This window comes from Suncus etruscus, chromosome 18 (genome assembly GCF_024139225.1).
Source record: "Suncus etruscus isolate mSunEtr1 chromosome 18, mSunEtr1.pri.cur, whole genome shotgun sequence".
In the NCBI taxonomy this organism is placed as follows: domain Eukaryota; kingdom Metazoa; phylum Chordata; class Mammalia; order Eulipotyphla; family Soricidae; genus Suncus; species Suncus etruscus.
Genome location: NC_064865.1, coordinates 42779253 through 42798795, shown reverse-complemented (window position 1 = coordinate 42798795; position 19543 = coordinate 42779253). Strand labels below are relative to the sequence as shown.

At 39.8% G+C, this 19543-nt stretch overlaps 1 protein-coding gene across 5 annotated transcripts in view; it reads right to left on the bottom strand.

Moving 5' to 3' along the window:
* Positions 1 to 19543, bottom strand: part of PHACTR1 (phosphatase and actin regulator 1) — a 554139-nt gene that overhangs the window by 104158 nt on the left and 430438 nt on the right. The gene's annotated exons all lie outside the window — the stretch shown is intronic.

Here is a 19543-nt window from a genome sequence, read left to right as displayed (position 1 = left end):
CAAACCTGGTTGGCCACATGCAAAACAAACACTCTACCCACTGTACTATTGCTCTGGCCCCTCTCTCGATCTTTCTATTCACAACAGATTCTATTCTGTTCATACAACTGACCCTTGAACAACATGGGTCTGAACTGCCTGGGTTGACTTAGATGTGGATTTTCAGCAAATATTTGAAAAAGTTGGAAAGACTTTCCATTAAAATATACCAACATTTGGGGCCGGTAAAGTGGCGCTAGAGTTAAGATGTCTGCCTTGCAAGTGCTAGCCAAGGAAGGATCATGGTTCGATCCCCCGGTGTCCCACATGGTCCCCCCCCAAGCCAGGGACAATTTCTGAGCACTTAGCCAGAAGTAACCCCTGAGCATCAAATGGGTCTGGCCAAAAAAAACAAATATATATATATATATATATATATATATATATATATACCAACATTTAGTAAAAAGTTAGGTAAATCATAGATGCATGAAATATGGCAACCATATACTGAACGCATCCATTTGCTGCCATAGAATATGCACAAAACTCACGTGTGCAGCCTCAGAGCCCAAGAATATGTGCGTCACCCCATTTATACCAGCAACAGCCCTCACTACAAAGGGAATTATGAATGCAAGACTTATTGTATGTGCTGTAAAAGCAAGATAAAGTAATTATTTTTTGCCTGCTAGTGGTGGGACACTGGTGGTGCGATTGGTGTTGGAGCATCGAATACTGAAACAACGACATTATGAATAACATTGTAAAATCTGGCTTGTAAATAAGCTTTTAAAAAAGAACATGCACAAATCTGTTATAAAAAGACAAAATTGATTAAAACTCCCAAATTTCAAAAGAACCATATACAACACCATGTACATTTGAGAGTGAAGCAAAGGTTATAGTGGTGCACTTTTGCTTTTGCTTTTTGGGCTCCATTCAGGAGTGTTGAGACCTGGCTCTGTGCTTGGGGAAGCATAACAGGCTTGGGGAACCATACTGAGTACTGATGATTGAACCTGTGTCAGCCACATGCAAGGCGAGTGCCCTCCCAGCTGTACTATCACTCCAAACCCAACAGTGATGTTTTTTGAGCAGTCAAAGTTCCAAGTGAACCCAGAAATGTTGTCAGTTGTTATGCACTTGTGAAGTTGTGAATTTGATCACCAGCTTTCCCCCCATGGCCAAGTGCATTCCCAGCACTGACGGTGTGACCATTGGTGCCACAATCAAGAATGTGATTCCAGACAGTGCAATAATTATGTAGATATCCCTCCTGGTACCATGTGGATATTTTCCAGCACTACAATGGCATAGTTGTTAGGTCCCTTAATTCCACCCAACCTTGTTCTGTAGTCAGTAGTATTCCCCTCTCCCTTTTTGGATTTTGGGCTACACAGAATGGTTTTCAGGACTTATTCCAAATTCTGGTGTCAGGGTTTCTTCCTGACAGTGATCAGGGGACCATATACAGGGCTGGGATTAAACCAGGCATGCAGTCAAGGGCCTTAACTCTTATACTATCTCTCTAGTCTCCAGTAATATTTTTCTAAAGGCGAGTGAGTAAAATAAATTTTGTTCAAATTGTTGGACACTTGATAAACCCAGAGATGAAGGAGCAGAATTAAGAATTCCTACTTTAGTAAGCAAAGGACTTCTGACACTTAATACCAGGAATAGGATTCCTCAAGACTTAAGGGAAGAGCTCAGGAATAGGATTCCTCAAGACTTAAGGGAAGAGCTCAGATCTCCTGGCAACCCAGCAACACCATAGGCAAGCATTCTGGGAAGTACTGGGATTCACACAGCAACAACCATGGAGCAAGCCTGTAAGCAATTTGGCTTTGATCTCAGCCAAACAAGGGAACTGCTAGTTAACACCATGGAGAGGATCAAAGGCTCCACCACAGTGACCATTTGTCAAATCAAAATTCCCTCAGTGTGATTTCATCCTAGCCCAGGGGAGGCCTAGAAAACTAGACATTGAAGTCAAATGGATTTTTAAGGAGGACTGAAAGCTGTTGCAGTCAGATGAAGAAATACCCAGATGAAAGACTCTTAGCTGGAAAATAAAGTACAGAAAAGTAATGGCCTGCTTTAAAACTAGGAGGAGGAAGATTTACTTGTAGAATTGAAGGACTCCAAGGTGACTCTTGGGTAAATAGTCACTTTCTTTTGTGAAGATCCTCCCAAGGGCTTTATTTTATACGTAATGACAGACATAGCAGAGGATTCTTTTACCACTTCCTCTTCCCCAATTAGAATGTGCCTCACATTTAACACAGTAGCTTATCAAGGAACAGACATATTTCAAAACCTAAAGTTCAAGGTCATATCTGAACCTTAAACATGACCTGGGCCTATAAATGTATATGTGATTTCAATGTTCTATTAGCATAGAAGAAAATATAATGAATATGAAAATCTCAAGGTACTGATACTTGAAGTTTGTGTTTTTCTTATCTTTCCATTTCATCCTCCCCCCTTTTTTTGGGGGGGGCACACACAGTGACACTCAAGGGATATTCCTGGCTCTGTGTTCAGAAATTACTCCTGGCAGATGTGTAGGACCATATGGGATACTGGGGATAGAACCTGGGTCAGCCACCTGCAAAGTAAATGCCCTACTCTCTGTGCTATCACCCTAGCCTTCCATTTCACCTTTTTTAATATGCCACATCATTGTAATTTTAATATAATTAAAATTATATTCAGGTATCTCATGATACCTAGGTCAATCTCTGATATCCTATATATCACCACCTTTTCCCCAAGTACTGCTGTCATTATGGACAGCAGAAGAGCAGGTACAGACCCCTAGGTTAATTCCAACTAAACTGAGATGGGAAGGGTCATAAGCATAAATGTCATATCCTTCTCCAAATGGGCGGTCTCTAATTCTCTTAGCATGTTTTAATTTAACCTGTTTAACTTGATGCCACAGAAAGTAACTTGGCTTAAAGTTCCTTGTGGTCAATGCAGGTGCCATTTGGTTTAATACAGCTTTAGGAAAACACTTGATCTTTCATGTTCAAGCAAACTCCTGGATATGATACCCAAAGAAGGGTGGTGGACTTCATCAGGGTTATTTCTAAGTTTGTTTCATCCTGGCAAAGATGCAACCAAATGACTGCTGCATATTTTAGCAGCAGGAGGAGAAGCTGAAGGAAGACTATAACTGCACCCACATTCCTTTGGTCTCTTTCTATCAAATCTTTGCTTCATCTAAGTAGCTGGCTTAGGTCTAGAGCTTTGCTGAAATAGAGAAGCAATATTACTTACTCTTTCTAGGATGAGTAAAGTCTCAAAAAAATCAGCTCTCTCTGGATTAAAAGTATGTTTGTTTGCTAAGTCACAGAAGCCAAACCACTTTGGAGAAGAAGCATGGGATTTACACATTGTCATAGAATCTAAGTATATATCTCTAAAGAAAGTGTAAGATTGGGTCAGAGACAGTGTACAGGGGTTAAGGCACTTACCTTGCACCTGGCTGACACAGGTTCAATTCCTTATACTCCTAATACCCTCCAGGCACTGCTAGGAGTGATCCCTGAGCACAGGGCCAAGACAAAGCCCCGAGCACAGCCAAGGGTGATCCAAAAATTAACAAAAAATTAGAAAATATAAGAATGGGAAATAAAATAGGGCAGTAATCTCCTGTAATCATTATGTAGAGTTCTCTTTTGGTACTTATTTCTATAGATATAATCTTACTATGTGTTAAAGTTTATCTTTTTTTTTTACTATAATAAGAATTATAATTTAAAAAGGGGGGGCAGAGTGATAGCACAGCAGTAGGGCATTTGCCTTGATTGTGGCTGACCCAGGACGAACCTGGATTCTATCCCTGGCATCCCATATAGTCCCTCAAGCCAGGAGCGATTTCTGATCAAATAGCCAGGAGTAACCCCTGAGCATCACCAGGTGTGGCCCAAAAACAATACAAATAAAAAGAATTATAATTTGGGGTCGGTGAGGTGGCGATAGAGGTAAGGTGTCTGCTTTGCAAGCACTAGCCAAGGAAGGACCACGGTTTGATCCCCCGGAGTCCCATATGGTCCCCCCAAGCCAGGGGCAATTTATGAGCGCTTAGCCAGAAGTAACAGCTGAGCATCACATGGGTGTGGCCCGAAAAACCAAAAAAAATTATAATTTGACATTACCTTATTTACATAGGATAAATTCTAGATGTTTAATTAATATCTTCTTATGGCTGGTTACATATTTTTCAATATTTTATGCTTTTAGGAGAAATAAAAGCTTAGCTATAATCTTTCTTATTAAAATCTTTCCTGAAATTAGAATTTTATCCCTTTAGATGATTTCAACAGAGCTTATTTGCATTAATAATTTAATTGTAGTAACATATTCTTAAATCTTGTAATATTGCTTCCCAAAAAGCTTTTTTAAGTTTTTATTTTGTGGTCACCACTGGCTATACACAGGGTTAACTACAGATTTGTGCTTGGCGATAATTCCTGGTGGAGACATTATGGGGTTTCAGAATTAAATCCAGGCTGGTCTTGTGCAAGTATCCTACTTGCTGTACTATTGCTTGGGCCCCCCCAAAATTTTTAAATTTACATGGCAGCAATGTACAAACCATATATACTCCTTAACTTTTGCTCATTTCTTCAACATTCAAGTTGATAACTGTATTTTTCTACCTATATCTTCTATCTTCTTTTTGTTTTGTTTTGTTTTGTTTTTGTTTTTGGGCCACATCCTGCATTGCTCAGGGGTTACTCCTGGCTGTCTGCTCAGAAATAGCTCCTGGCAGGCATGGGGACCATATGGGGCACTGGGATTCGAACCAAACACCTTTGGTCCTGGATCGGCTGCTTGCAAGGCAAACGCCACTGTGCTATCTCTCCGGGCCCTACCTATATCTTCTAACTCAAATATATGCATACACAACCAGTAGAAATAGATAAAAAACCATTTAATAAGTACAACAAATTAATTATTCCTATTATTTATACTACTATTTATGTCCAGACTGGTAATTACAGATATAAAATTTATTTAATTTGAATGCATATAATGTAAGGAAATAATGTGCTTTCATATCACAGAATTATTGTTATTATTATTTTTATTTTTACTATATTTTGGTTTTGGGGCTATACCTGGTGGTGCTCAGGGGTTACTCCTGGCTTTATGCTCAGAAATCTTTCCTGGCAGGCTCAGAGGGCCATATGAGATACCAAAGACTGACCCAGGTTGGCTAATGTCCTACCTGCTGTGCTATTGCTCCAGCCATTATTTTACATTTTTATTATAAAAATGTAAAAAATATACAAATATGGAAGTCTGATTGAAATGGACCCATAGAGTCATCACTAAATAAGTAATTAGTAAGAAATTCCTAATGTTTTCTAAATCTAAGTATAGTTACTCTGAAGATTACTTCAGACTTTTCCATATCATTTGCCACTTACTAGCACTGTTTATTAGCATCATTAAATTTTTTTTCAGTTTCTGGAGGCCAGCTCTTGCCAGGTATGGGGTTTTGGAGAGTCCCCATGTCAGAGGCCTTCTTCCTAGCCTGGGGAGTGCTGGGATGATTGGCAGGCCCCCAGCCATCCCCCTCTTTCTCCCCTGGACACCAGGCCTTCCCTGGGTGCCAGCTCAGATGGCCAGAAGTGGGTTCAGGTGGACTCTTAGGGGTCCTCAGGCTTCCCCCCTCCCTCCGTACCCCAGGAGGGAGGTGCATGGGGAAGAGGGTGGGCAGATATCTGGCTTCTGGTTTCCCCTTTGATTTTGGAGGCCAGCTCTTGCCAGGTATGGGGTTTGAGGAGTCTACATGCCGGAGGCCTTCTCCCTAGCCTGGGGAGTGCTGGGAGGCTTGGCAGGCCCCCAGCCATTCCCCTTTTTCCCCTGGACTCCAGGACTTCCCGGTCCAGGTGGACTCTATAGGGGTCATCAGGCTTCCCCATACCTCTCCCTACACTAATAGGAATGTGCTTTGGGAAGAGGTCAGGCCATTCTAGTACTGGTTTATGTTGGGACAGTCACTGGAAATTTTTTCTCCTTGGTGTCCTATTGATAGTATTGTATGTATATAGTTTATATATGCATAATATCCATCTTGTATTGTGACCTTGATACTGCCCTACAAAGCTCATTTCTAATCTTTTACTGCCTCAGTCCCAACCCTTATTTCCCCCCATCTTCCCATGTAGGTGCAGCTCATGACATGAAGCTCACCACATAGAGTGATGAGTGCAGTTAGAGAAATAACTACACTGAAAACTATCATAAAATGTGAATGAATGAGGGAAATAGAAAGCCTGTCTCAAGTACAGGTGTGGGTGGGGTGGGGAGGAGGGAGATCTTGAAAACTGGTGGTGGGAATCTTGCACTGGTGAAGGGGGTGTTCTTTACATGACTGTAATCATACAACTACAATCATATTTGTAACACGGTTTTTAAATAAAGATAATTAAAAAATTGATCAGTATCTTCATTTGCATATTATAAATAGCATTAAAGAATTTTTTATAAGGGAAACATTCTTTTAGGAAGAATTCTATCCTCCTGATTAAGTTTAGTTTCTTGGCTTACTTGTAATATCATCTATCTCTTCTTCACCATCTCTTATTATCATGGATGGAATTTTGTCAAGTAACATTTTATTCCATGATTTTCTAAATAATATGTAATAAGGGCTTTAGCCACATAGTAACCTCCAATCACAGTTTTTACCAGAACAGTGGGTAAAATGTGACTTTATGATGGGTAAAATGTGACTAGGAGAAAAGCATGCAGAAGAATTGGATGAGTTGAGCCATGGATCTCAAATTTCTCCAGGTATCAAACTTCCCTGGAGGGCAATTAAGACAGATTTCTGGATTCTGCCTCTAGGGATTCTAAACCCTTAGGATTTAATGAGATTGAAAAAAAATTGTGCGTGACAAGTTCTTGGGTGATGCAGAAACTGATTTTTTTTCTTCAGGTCAGTGTTCCACAATTTGAGAAACAGAATCTCGGAAATAAGGAGTCAGAGAAGCCTTGTGCCTTGTTGTAATGAGGTTTAGGTTAAGAAGGGTTATTACGTGGCAAACAAAGAACAGAAATAGTTTCTTGAAATATCAAAAAGGACAAGAAAAGGCTGGAGAGATAGCACAGAAGTAGGGTGTTTGTCTTGCATGTGGCTGACTCGGAAGGAACGTGGTTGATTCCCGGCATCCCATATGGTCCCCCAGCCTGCCAGGGGCAATTTCAGAGCACAGCGATAAAAATGACCCCTGAGTACTGGTGGGTGTGGCCCAAAAACCAATCAATCAATCAAGTTAAAAAAAAAAGGACAAGAAAGCAGCATGATCTAAACATGGAGTCCTCTCTCTCTCTCTCTCTCTCTCTCTCTCTCTCTCTCTCTCTCTCTCTCTCTCCCTCTCATTTTTTTCCCTTTGGGCCACACCTGTGCTCAGAAGTTACTTCTGGCAGGCTCAGGGGACCATATGGGATGCTAGGGATCGAACCCAGGTTGGCCTCGTGCAAGGCAAAAGCCCTATCCGCTGTGCTATTTCTCTGGCCCTAAAGATAAATCTTCTATATGAACTTTTGAGAGAGAGAGAGAGAGAGAGAGAGAGAGAGAGAGAGAGAGAGAGAGAGAGAGAGAGAGAGAGAGAGAGAGAGAGAGAGAGAAGCAAGGCCACCTGCAACCTGCAAGCAATGCGCAGAGTCATTTAACAAGGTAAAATCTGGGAACAGTGCAGATACAAGTATAAGTTTGATGTCATGCATTTTAAATGAAAAAGAGAAAGCAATGCATCTCATTTCTTATACCAGCCACGGGAATTGTGTCAGCTGTTCTCACCACTTCTCTTTGTGAGCCATACAAAACAGGTGTTAGTAGAGCTAGGGAAACTAAATCAAGGCGAGTGAAGATCAGAATGAAGGGCTTTTTAACTGATGTTAGCTGAGCGCCTATTATTAGCAATTGGCATCACATACTGCCAACCCTCACCACACCTCCTGAGACTGAGAACATTTGCTATGTGTTCTTTCTGATACATAGAGAAAATACTGCCAAGCTGGCACCGGAACTTAATGATGCCACAAAGTAAGCTAAACATGGTGACACGGTGCTAGAGAAAATAGACACACTGTTTGTTTTGTTTTATTTGGGGCCCACACCCAGCAGTATTTAGGGGTTCATCTTGGCTCTGCACTTAGGGATCACTCCTAGTCATCTTAGGGGACCACGTAGGGTACCAGGGATTAAACCCAGGTCAACCACATGCAAGGAGAATGCCCTACCCTATGTACTATCACTCCAGAGCAAACAGGCACAACTTGGGGGAGGTGAGGGAGACAAGTATGGGGAAAGAATGCAGGTTTGCAGAGGCAAAGAAGAATGAGAGTGGGCAAGCGGAGGTGAGCTTTAGAGGGGAAGAAAAGCCCCGAAAAGTGAGTAAGGAAAAGAAGGGGTGAAGGAAGCTAGAAGTGCTGGACTCGGAAGAGGTGGGGAATCACACCTTAGAGCAGAACTTGTTTGGCCAATCATGCCCCATTTTTAGTAGAAAAATTACTTAGCACCCTAAACATCTCCTTTTGAAAGCAAACAGAAATCCTCAATTGCACCTGAGGATCCTAGTGACACCCTGTATTGTTTCACTGTCCCAACCTGGATTGTTATACTCACTTTGGGAAAGTCTGCAATTGACCATGAATGAAATACCATGCATGAAATACTTTAATGAGTGTATTTATAGAAAAGGCTGTATTCCAGAGGGTTGGCTCAGAAGACAGATTGAGATTTTTTTTATACCACTCCTAGGAATATACCCTAGGAACAAAAAAATACAATACAAAAATTCCTTCCTCACACTTATATTCATTGCAGCGCTACTTACAATAGCCAGACTCTGGAAACAACCAAGATGCTCTGCAAAAGATGAATGGCTAAAGAAACTGTGGTACATATACACAATGGAATATTATACAGCTGTCAGGAGAGATGAAGTCATGAAATTTTCCTATACATGGATGTACATGGAATCTATCATGCTGAGTGAAATAAGTTAAAGGGGGAGAGAGAGAGAGAGAGAGAGAGAGAGAGAGAGAGAGAGAGAGAGAGAGAGAGAGACGCAGAATAGTCTCACTCATCTATGGGTTTTAAGAAAAATAAAAGCCATTTTGCATAATTTTTGCATAATTTTGCATAATTCTCAGAGACAGAGAGAGGACTGGAAAGTCCAGCTCACAACATGAAGCTCACCACAAAGAGTGGTGAGTGCAATTAGAGAAATTACGAGAACTCTTATAACAACATGAATGAATGAGAAAAGTAGAAAGCCTGTCTAGAGTACAGGCGGGGGTGGGATGAGGAGGAGGGAGATTTGGGACACTGGTGATGGGAATGTTGTATTGGTGAAGGGGGGGTGTTCTTCACATGACTGAAACTCAACTACAATCATATTTGTAGTCAAGGTATTTAAATTAAGATATTAATAAAATTAGTATTAGCTACAACGATCTTTTGTTATAGTTTATAGTTTAAAAGATTATAAAACTTTACAGAAAAGTTGCAAATTATTTTTTTGTTTGGTTTTAGGACACTCCTGGCAGTGCTCAGGGCTCACTCATGGCTCACCCAGGGATCACTTCTTTTTTTTTTGGTTTTGTGCCACACCCGGCATTGCTCAGGGGTTACTCCTGGCTGTCTGCTCAGCAATAGCTCCTGGTAGGCACGGGGGACCATATGGGACACCAGGATTCGAACCAACCACCTTTGGTCCTGGATCGGCTGCTTGCAAGGCAAACACCGCTGTGCTATCTCTCTGGGCCTGGGATCACCTCTAATAGGACTTGGGAGACCATATGGGATGCCAAGATAGAACCTGGGTTGGCCATATGCAAGGCAAACACCCTCCCCAATGTACTATTGTTTTTCTTTAGGAATTATACCCTGTGGATGTATTTAAAATTTCCATTTGATAACTGGATTATTGATTTTTTTCTGGAGACATTCAGGTTTTATGGCAACTAACTTCAAATTTGGATCAGTTGAATTTTCTCCATGTTAAAAATAAATTTTAAGATAGATGCTTCCTTAGAGAATAGAACACAGAAATTCTTTTAGCTCTCATGAATACTAATACTAAGACAATATTTTTTTTCTTTTAATGGGGGATGACATTCCTGGCAGTGCTCCAAGGCTATTACCAGCTCTGAAAGGTAATTTTTTTTAACTTTTTAAAAATTGATGAAGATAATCAATGCTGTTAATGATGGTTTCTCGTGTACATAATTCCAACACCACATCCATTATCAATGTACCTAATTTCTCCCCCAAGGTTCTTAATACCTTTCCCATTCAAAATCTCCCTCCCCAAAACTAAATTCTGTGAATCAATTTTCACATTGTGTTGCTTCTGATTGGTTCATCATTGCTACCTTGCTGTGTATTTCTTTTGTTTGTTTGGTTGGTTTTGGTTTGTTTGTTTGGTTTGGCATCGCTCAGGGGTTACTCCTGGCTCTGCACTCAGAAATAGCTCCTGGCTGGCATGGGAACGATATGAGTTGCAACCCAGAATCCGTTGGAGGTTGGCCACATGCAAAGTAAACGCCCTACCACTGTGCTATCTCTCTGGCCCCTACCTTGCTCTCATATGCTCCACATATGAGAGATATTAGTCTGTATCTATCCCTTTCTGTTGGGTAAGTAAATATACTTAGCTAGAAAAATGATAGTCTAAGGAGGATGAAAAGGTAACTTAGGACCCTTAATTACTTATTACCTGAATGAGGGCACTCTTAGGGGAAGCCTTATTAGTGGGGGTCCTGTATTTACTCTTTTATTTGTCCCCTTTCCCTCTGAAGACAATTCGGAGACTTTTGCATTAGCTAATACAGGCCCCATTGATATGTGAAAACCCAGCTAAATTATATTAGCATATATTGATAACAATCTGTTAAGGTTTGCTCTTCTCCCTGTGTTTACTGGCTCTAAAACAATGAATACTGTACCTGAAGGAAAGTCAAGGCTCTCAGTCCACAAGGCTGTGAGCTCTTCGACTGCATGCTTTACTCTCATATATCTGTCCTCTTTTCTTATTCCTGCATCAGGTATGGTTACCCTGAGGCTGGTTCTCTGCACTTTCCATCTGACTTTACTCATCCAGATTATTCTATAATTTCATTTATGTCATAGAAATTGCATGATTTTTTTTCTTTCTTAGAGCCACACAGCACTTTTTGGTGAATATATACCACAACTTATCAATCCATAAATCTGTAATTGGGCATTTGAATCAGTATCTTGATATTGGTTCAATATCTTTGATATCCTGGCTATTTACACAGTGCTGTGATAAACATATATACTTTTAAATAATTTTTTTCAAAACAATAATCTTGGCATGTTGAGGGTAGATGCAAGGAAATGGTATTGCTTGTTTGTACAGGGGTTCTATATATATATATATATATATATATATATATATATATATATATATATATATATATATATATATATATATTATTTTGGGGGGGTGGTCCACACCTAGTGACACTCAGGGGTTACTCCTGGCAATGTGTTTAGAAATTGCTACTGGCCCAGGGGGGACCATATGGGACGCCGGAGATTGAACCCAGGTCTGTTCTGGGTCATCCACAGGCAAGGCAAATGCTCTACTGCTGTGCTATTGCTCAGGCCCATATATATGTGTGTGTATACACACACACACACACACACACACACAATATATATATATATATATATATATGTGTGTGTGTATATATGCTTTGCAAAGAAATATGAAGATATCTCAATATATATTTAAAAAATAAAATAAAGGGGCCCAGAAAGATAGCACAGCGGCGTTTGCCTTGCAAGCAGCCGATCCAGGACCTAAGGTGGTTGGTTCAAATCCCGGTGTCCCATATAGTCCCCAGTGCCTGCCAGGGGCAATTTCTGAGCAGACAGCCAGGAGTAACCCCTGGGCACCGCTGGGTGTGGCCCCAAAACCAAAATAAAATAAAATAAAAAATATATTTTATATATATAAAAGCATATATTTATATATAAAATATATATTTTGAGATATCTTCATATTGTTTTGAAAAGCATATACAAAGAAGTTGAATCAGATGGTGTTCCAACAGTAAATGTAGGTGTCTTTCTCACAATTCCACCAACACTGATTATTTCCAGGTTTTTGGGAATATGCTTTTCACTGGCAGGAGATGATATCTCAATGTTGTTTTGATTTCATTTCCATAATTACAAATGCCAGTGAGCATTTTTTCCATATGCCCATTTGCCATCTGCATTGTCATCTTTGGGGAGGTGTCTGTTTATATCCTCTCCCCTTTTTTTGGATGGGATGCTTGGAATTTTGTTGTTGAATATTGTGAGTGTTTATGGACCTTGTATATTAGCCTTTTATCTGATGCAAATATTTTCTACCATTCAGTGGCTTGAGTTGCTTTTAGCTGAGATGAAGCTTTGTAACTTGGTTATTTTTATTTTTGTTGTCTTTGCCTCTCTGGTCATCTTAATAAAGACAATTATTCAGTTAATTTCTTGGAGAGCTCTGCCAACATTTTCTTCATGTATTTCATGAATTTCGGTATTAGATTTTTAATCCACATTGCATTTGTGTTTGTGAATGGTGTGAGATATGGTTCTAATTTGTCTATTTTTCTTACATGTGACTTCAGTTTTCCCAGACCCATATGTTGAAAAGATTTTCTTTGCGCAAGTTCATATTACTAACTCTTTTATAATAGGTTAACTGCTCATAAATCTGGGGGTTTAACTCAGAACTCTCAATTCTGCTCCATCTTTACTGACCTAAAGTTAATCTGCATACCTGTCATTAGTTCAGTACCATAAAGTTTTGAATATTATAGCTTTTTAGGATAGTTCCAAGTTTGGAAATGCAATTTGCTCCTTAAAATATTTTTGGTTATTCAGAGTTTTATAGTTTCATACAAATCTTAGTAACATTTATTCTAAGTCTTGAAAGCCTGTAATTGTAGTGGATATTGCATTGAACCTATATATTTCTTTGTGCAGGACAATCATTTTGACAATGCTGATTCTTTCAATTCATAAACAGTGAATGTCTTTCCATTTCCTGGTGTCCTCATCTCTTTCTTTTCACAGTGATTTATAGATTTAATTATATAAGTCTTTCATCTCCCTTGTTAAGTTGATTCTTAGTTATTTGATATTTTGGGGTACTATTTTAAGGGGGTATTCTTTTTAATTTCTTTATGTTCTATTTCATTATTTGCATACAGGGACATGATGGATTTTTGTAGCATGATATGTTACTGTATTTGTTTATTATTTTAAGAGGGTTTTTTTTAGTGGATAGTATCATGTTCTCTTCAAACAGTGATAGTTTAACTTATTCTTCAATTTAAATTTCTTTGATATATTTTTCTTGTCTAATTTTTATGATAAGGGTTTCTAAAACTATGCTAAATTAAGAGTGGTGACAGGATATCTTTGCTTTGTGCTTTATCTTAAAGGAAAGACTTTCAGTATTTCATCATTAAAAATGATATCAGCCCCTGGACTCTAGGCCTGGCCTGAGTGCCACCTCGGGTGGCCTGTTGTGGGTTCCAGATGGACTCCATTAGGGGTCTCCAGGCTTCCCCTTCCTCTCTACACTAGGGAGGAGGAGCAAAGGGAGGGGCCAGGCAGATAGCTGGCTTCTGGTGTCTTGATCCTGGAGGCCAACTCTTCCCAGGTATGGGGTTAGGGGCCTCTTCCTTCTCTCATTGTGTAACTGTGGTTGCTACCATACTAGATTTCTGATTAGTTCCCATGAACAGTGACAATTGAGTCCACTGTCTTAAGTTAGATTGTTTATTTTCCCCACTTTTTATTTTTTCTCCTCTTTGTGAACTGTTCAATAAGGTATTTTGGTGAAAGAGTCCCTCTCTATCTTTCCTCCCCTTTGTTATTTGTTAAATATGGAAGTTTGTAGAAGTGTCCCTCCATTTAACATTTGTATAAGAACCAAGTCAATTGGATTGTTGGACTTGTTCTAGCATCCTCATAGGCACCAATCTCACTGTGAACTGTTCAATAAGGAATTTTGGTGATAGAGTCCCTCAGTTTAATTCTTATATTTGAACCAGGTCACGGGGATTGTTGGACTTGTTCTTGCATCCCCCTTATGCGCTGATAACGCCAGGTGGCATTATTCCTTGTTTGCATGGGCACATTAAAATGAAAAATACTATACATACAAATAAGTTCTTATCTAATAGAGATAGAACACACAAATCTTGTGGTGTAATGGAACCTTACAAACCCTGAACATTGACATGATGACCTGGCACAGGCCTCAGAGGTTTGGGTATTTTCCAGTCACCCCTGAACCAGAGAAGCCATCTATGAAACATCCAACGTTGTTTATGACATCACCTGGAAGCAATCCTCTATCAGGGAAGACCCTACTGCAGCTCTGACATCGATTTACTCAAAATAGTCTTCCCTTAACACTGAGAAGATTTAAACAACAACAATGACCTGCATACTGGACAGGGCTTTCTGCATTGCCCATTAATTGCGAGTTGAAATTAGACGCCACTCCACACCATCCTGACTTCAATGTAGGATATACAGATTCCAGGACCTTCAATACAGAAACGTAAGATCAACAACAGAGACTGTGAAAAATATAACTGTATGGGCACTACAGACAATGACCGGGATTGGACAAACTAATTTGCCTGGAGCCTAGAAATGGTCTTATGTCAGGAAACTTCAGGGGTAGGGTCTCCTTGTACTTAGGCCAAAGTTTTTCCTTTCCATGACCCCCATACTTTGGTGGACCCATGCAAACGATAATTGCCACACTAACATTGTTTTTACAGTCCTCCTTTGACTTCAAACCTTTAAGAAACCACTAGTAAATATATCTGGAACTGCAAAAAAAAAAAAAAAAAGGTTCACATTAGTGTTAACATAGATGCTTTTAGATGCACTAGCATTCTGGGGGATAAAGTAGGGAGATAAGGGATATATGCTTGGGATGAAGGGAGGACAACACTACTGGTGAAAAGGCCCTCATTTATTGTCACCGTGTACCTTAAATATCACTGTGTTGGGGCCGGGCGGTGGCGCTGGAGGTAAGGTGCCTGCCTTACCCGCGCTAGCCTTGGAAGGACCGCGGTTCGATCCCCCGGCATCCCATATGGTCCCCCAAGCCAGGAGCGACTTCTGAGCGCATAGCCAGGAGTAACCCCTGAGCGTCACCGGGTGTGGCCCAAAAACCAAAAAAAAAAAAAAAATCACTGTGTAAGACTTGCCGTTATATATTCTAATAAATGTCTGTCATTTAAATATAAAAAAATTATCTCAGCTTTGGGTTTGTTATAGATTACCATTACTATCTTGAGGTATCTTCTTTCTATTTCTATATTTTTACCTTTAAAAAAAAACATTTTAAAACAATATCCAAGATGTTGGATTTTGTCAGAAGCCTTACACTGAAGGGTATTTAACCTGGGCCATTTGCATATAAAGTATGTGCTCAGCCATGAAGCTGCCATTATTATATTTTTTAAAAATATAAAACATAGACATTTTGTTCTGAAGATGACTCTGGGTATGTGGCTTTTTTGAAATTTAAGATTGAACAAAATGATAATTTTTTCGCCTCCCATTGGATAAACGCAAAGCACTTATAGAACTTTACAAGATAAAATAAAAGTCAGTCATGCCTAAAAATGGTAGGAAAGAGATCAACATAACTTCCTCAAAGAAGACATACAGATGTTCTAAAGAGAAATGTAAATCAAAACAACTGTGAGATATCAAAACACTAGCAAGATTGGCACACATCACAATAACAAAAATAACCAGGGTTTGTTGGTATAATCAGTCTTTTCCTAAAACAGTACTGCTTATCAGATTTCATTTCCCTTAAGTGCTATGGTTTCCTCTTTACATATCTAAATCCCACCTGGATGGGGAAAACATCTGGATAGACTTCTAGGCTTTTTTTTTTTTTTTTTTTTTTAAATTTTGGGTTTCTGAGTCACACCCAGTGGTGCTCTGGGGTTACTCCTGGCTCTGCGCTTAGAAATTGCTCCTGGCAGGCATGGGAACCATATGGGATGCTGGAATCGAAACAACATCCGTCCTGAATCAGTTGCTTGCAAGGCAAACACCCTATCACTGTGCTATCTCTTCGGCCCCCTAGGATAGACTTTCTATCTCAACCTTTTCTCCACCTTTTCTCAACCTTTTCTTCCCAATAAAGACTGTGGTTCAGTGGATTTTGTTCTCTCTCAGACCCATGTTTCATCTCTCCAGCCTGGTTTGGATTATTTTCTGCAGCAGACCTGGTCTAGACCAACTTCCCCTTTCCCTTCAGGATTGGGGTGCGAGGAATTATCTACAAGTGCTGAAGAGGATGTGGGGAGAGAGGTGACCCTCATTCCCTGCTGGTGGGAATGTTGACTGGTTCAGCTTTTTGGAAGAACAATATTGACAGTCCTCAAAAAAGGAGGAATTGAGCTTCCATTTGACCCAGCAATCATTCTGGCAATATACCTCAAAGGCTCCCCAAAATATTTTCAGAAAAGATATTTTCACTCCCATGTTCTCTGCAGCACTATTCACAATTGCCAATATCTGGAAACAACCCAAGTGTCCAAGAATAGATGAGTGGATGAAGAGATTATGGTAAACATACACAATGGACTATTCCTCAGCTATAAGAAAAGATGAAATTGGGGGAATCTGGAAAGTATGAGGATGAGTGAAGTTAATTAAAAGAAAAATGTCAGACACAAAATAATTCTCTCCAGTGTGGGATATAAAGAAACAAAGTAGTGTAACAAATACCCCAAAGCAACAGAAACTGAGAATGGGCCTTGAGCAGGCTGCCTGCTGTGAGGGACCTCGAGGCAATGATAGAAGGAATGAGAGAAGAGAGAGTAGTGCTAGATAGTATTATACATGAAATCCTACATTTAACCTTATTTTAAGTCACAGTGCATAAAAAATATAACCAGCAGGGTATCAGGAACACTAACTGAGAGGTGGGAAGAAACCTGTGGATATTGATGGACTGAAGCTGACAGTTATGGTGGAATTGGTGTCAGAGCATTGTATGCCTAAAAGTCAATTATGAACAGTTTTGTAAATCACAGTGCTTCAATATGGTTTTTAAAAATGTTTTTGCAAATTATTTTTGGGGGCTTTCCAAACAGCAATGGCTCAAGGCCATTTCTAGTGATATTTGGCTAATCAGGTCCAATGCTTGGGGGTTATCAGGTTCCTCCAAGTGGTGGTAGGAAGGAAGGGTGAGTTGGAGGGGGGTGGGGTTCAGGCTACATGAGAAATATTCTGGGTCATGTGGTAATAGGGATCCAAGTTGAGGTCTTGCAAAGCAAGGTACACATCCCTGGGTCATCTTTCTGAAATCTCAGTTGTTGTTTTGAAAACTAACATTACCTTCCTATAAATGTAATCTTATTACTGAATGATTTGCTAGATGTGACTTGTCATTTATATAAAAATTTATGTTTAAAATGCTATTTCTTTTTGTTTGCTTTATTTTGGTTTTGGTTTGGGGCCACAATTGGCTGTGCTCAGAGCTTACTGTTGGCAAGGTTGAGAGGACCCTATGGAGTATCAGGGATCAAGCCCAGGTCAGTGCATGCCAGTCCAGTGCCCTATACACACTGTATTATTTCTCCAACAAAAGGGTTGGAGCACATGCTTTGCATGCTGTTGCCCCAGGTTTGGTTCTAGCACCTTTTGGTCTTCTAAGTACTACCAGATATGGCCCTCACCAAACACAAGGCCTAAAACTATAAACACACACACACACACACACACACACACACACACACTCACACACTTACTTGTTCCAGTTGTATAAAAGATAAGTCAGATGGATTGGTATGAGTTATAAAAATATTTAAATTTTTTGTGGGGGGGGTTACATTCCTGATGATATTCAGGGCTTACTCCTGGTTTTGTGCTAAGGGATCACTCCTGGTGGGCTCAGAGTACCATATGGGGTTAAGTGCCTAAACTGCTGTACTATTATTGTACTATTGCCCCAACTTTTTGAGTTTTAACTTGCTAACTCAAATGCCCTGCACTCCAAATAAGAGCTGAAAAATGGGAAAATAGGACCAAATTGCAGCTAAATAAATGCAAGAGTAATATCATAAATCTGAAGGGAATTTGTACAAATAAAAACAACCAAGTCCCAGGTACCACTTGCGAAATTCACAGCCTTGGTAGGAGTGAAAGGAATCTGATGAAATGCCCATGTTGTTGTACCCAGGCTTAAAAGTGTGGTATGTTTCATATAACAAGTATAAACAGAGGAATGGAGAATAACATGGGCGTGCTGATTAAAATGGGATACAGATGCAGGCTGGCAAAGCTCTTAAGTAAAATTGGCAAGATATAAGGAACTTAATGACATTGACCTTTTTATGGATAAAGATGCTTAGGTATATAAAAAAGTGGAAAAATTGCTGCATGGCTAAATCAACAAAAACAGTTGTTAAGGGGGAGAGTCCTCATGACTTCTTTGGGAGGAGGAGCTTTCTCTAAGCCCAGCTCTTCATCCCTCTCTGCACTTATTTGCTAGGTGGCAGCCACTGATAGTCAGTACCTCCAAATATAGCCAATTTATGCAACAGATGATGCAGAGGTGGACTTGGTACCTTTTCCTTCCCACCTTGGGCCACTGTTAGCTCAGAACTCAGAGGTCTTCCTGCCTGTGGATCCGAGCACTGCTGGGTGTAACCTCAAAAGCAAAACAAATAAAACACCAAAAAACAAAACAAGGTGCTGGAGAGCTAGCATGGAGGTAGAGTGTTTGCCTTGCATGCAGAAGGACGGTGATTTGAATCCTGGCATTCCATATGGTCCCCTGAGCCTGCCAGGAGTGATTTCTGAGCATAGAGCCAGGAATAATCCCTGAGCACTGCCGGGTGTGACATCAAAACTAAAACCAAAACCAAAATCAAAAACAAAACAAATAAAAAAAGAAAAACTTGTTCAGGAAGTATCACTCCACTCTTTAAATCTAGATTTGTCCTAGGATTAAATTTAATTCATTAGAGACTTGTCCAATGGCTTCTTTTCCACACTGATAAACTTTTTCCCACCCATAAAGTGGCATAAACAGTTCTGTAACCCATAAAAGTGTCATTTTAGCAATAGCACAGAACTTTGAAAAAGCTGCTGTTTAATCCCAAGGACCCTTTAAATCAAAGCAATGAAAGCCACTAACTGCTCTGATAGGCCGTAAAATGATGTGTCAGACAGCAGTTAGGAGTGATTTATCTAAGGATTTCATTGAAAGGTGAAGAGTTTTAAGCCTAAGAAGTTGAAAATGACTCCCTGGTATTTGCAAACTTTCAATGAAGATATTTCCCTCAACTTGCTTGAATTCAGCAGTTGATGTGGCGAATTAATTGATGCTATCAATAACATTTTTAGAATCTAAAACATAAATGAAAAGTTATATATATATATTTCTATTAAACACTGCCTATTTGCAAAGTACTGTATCTGACTACTGAGCATTTAATATTTGTTTTAAAAAAATTT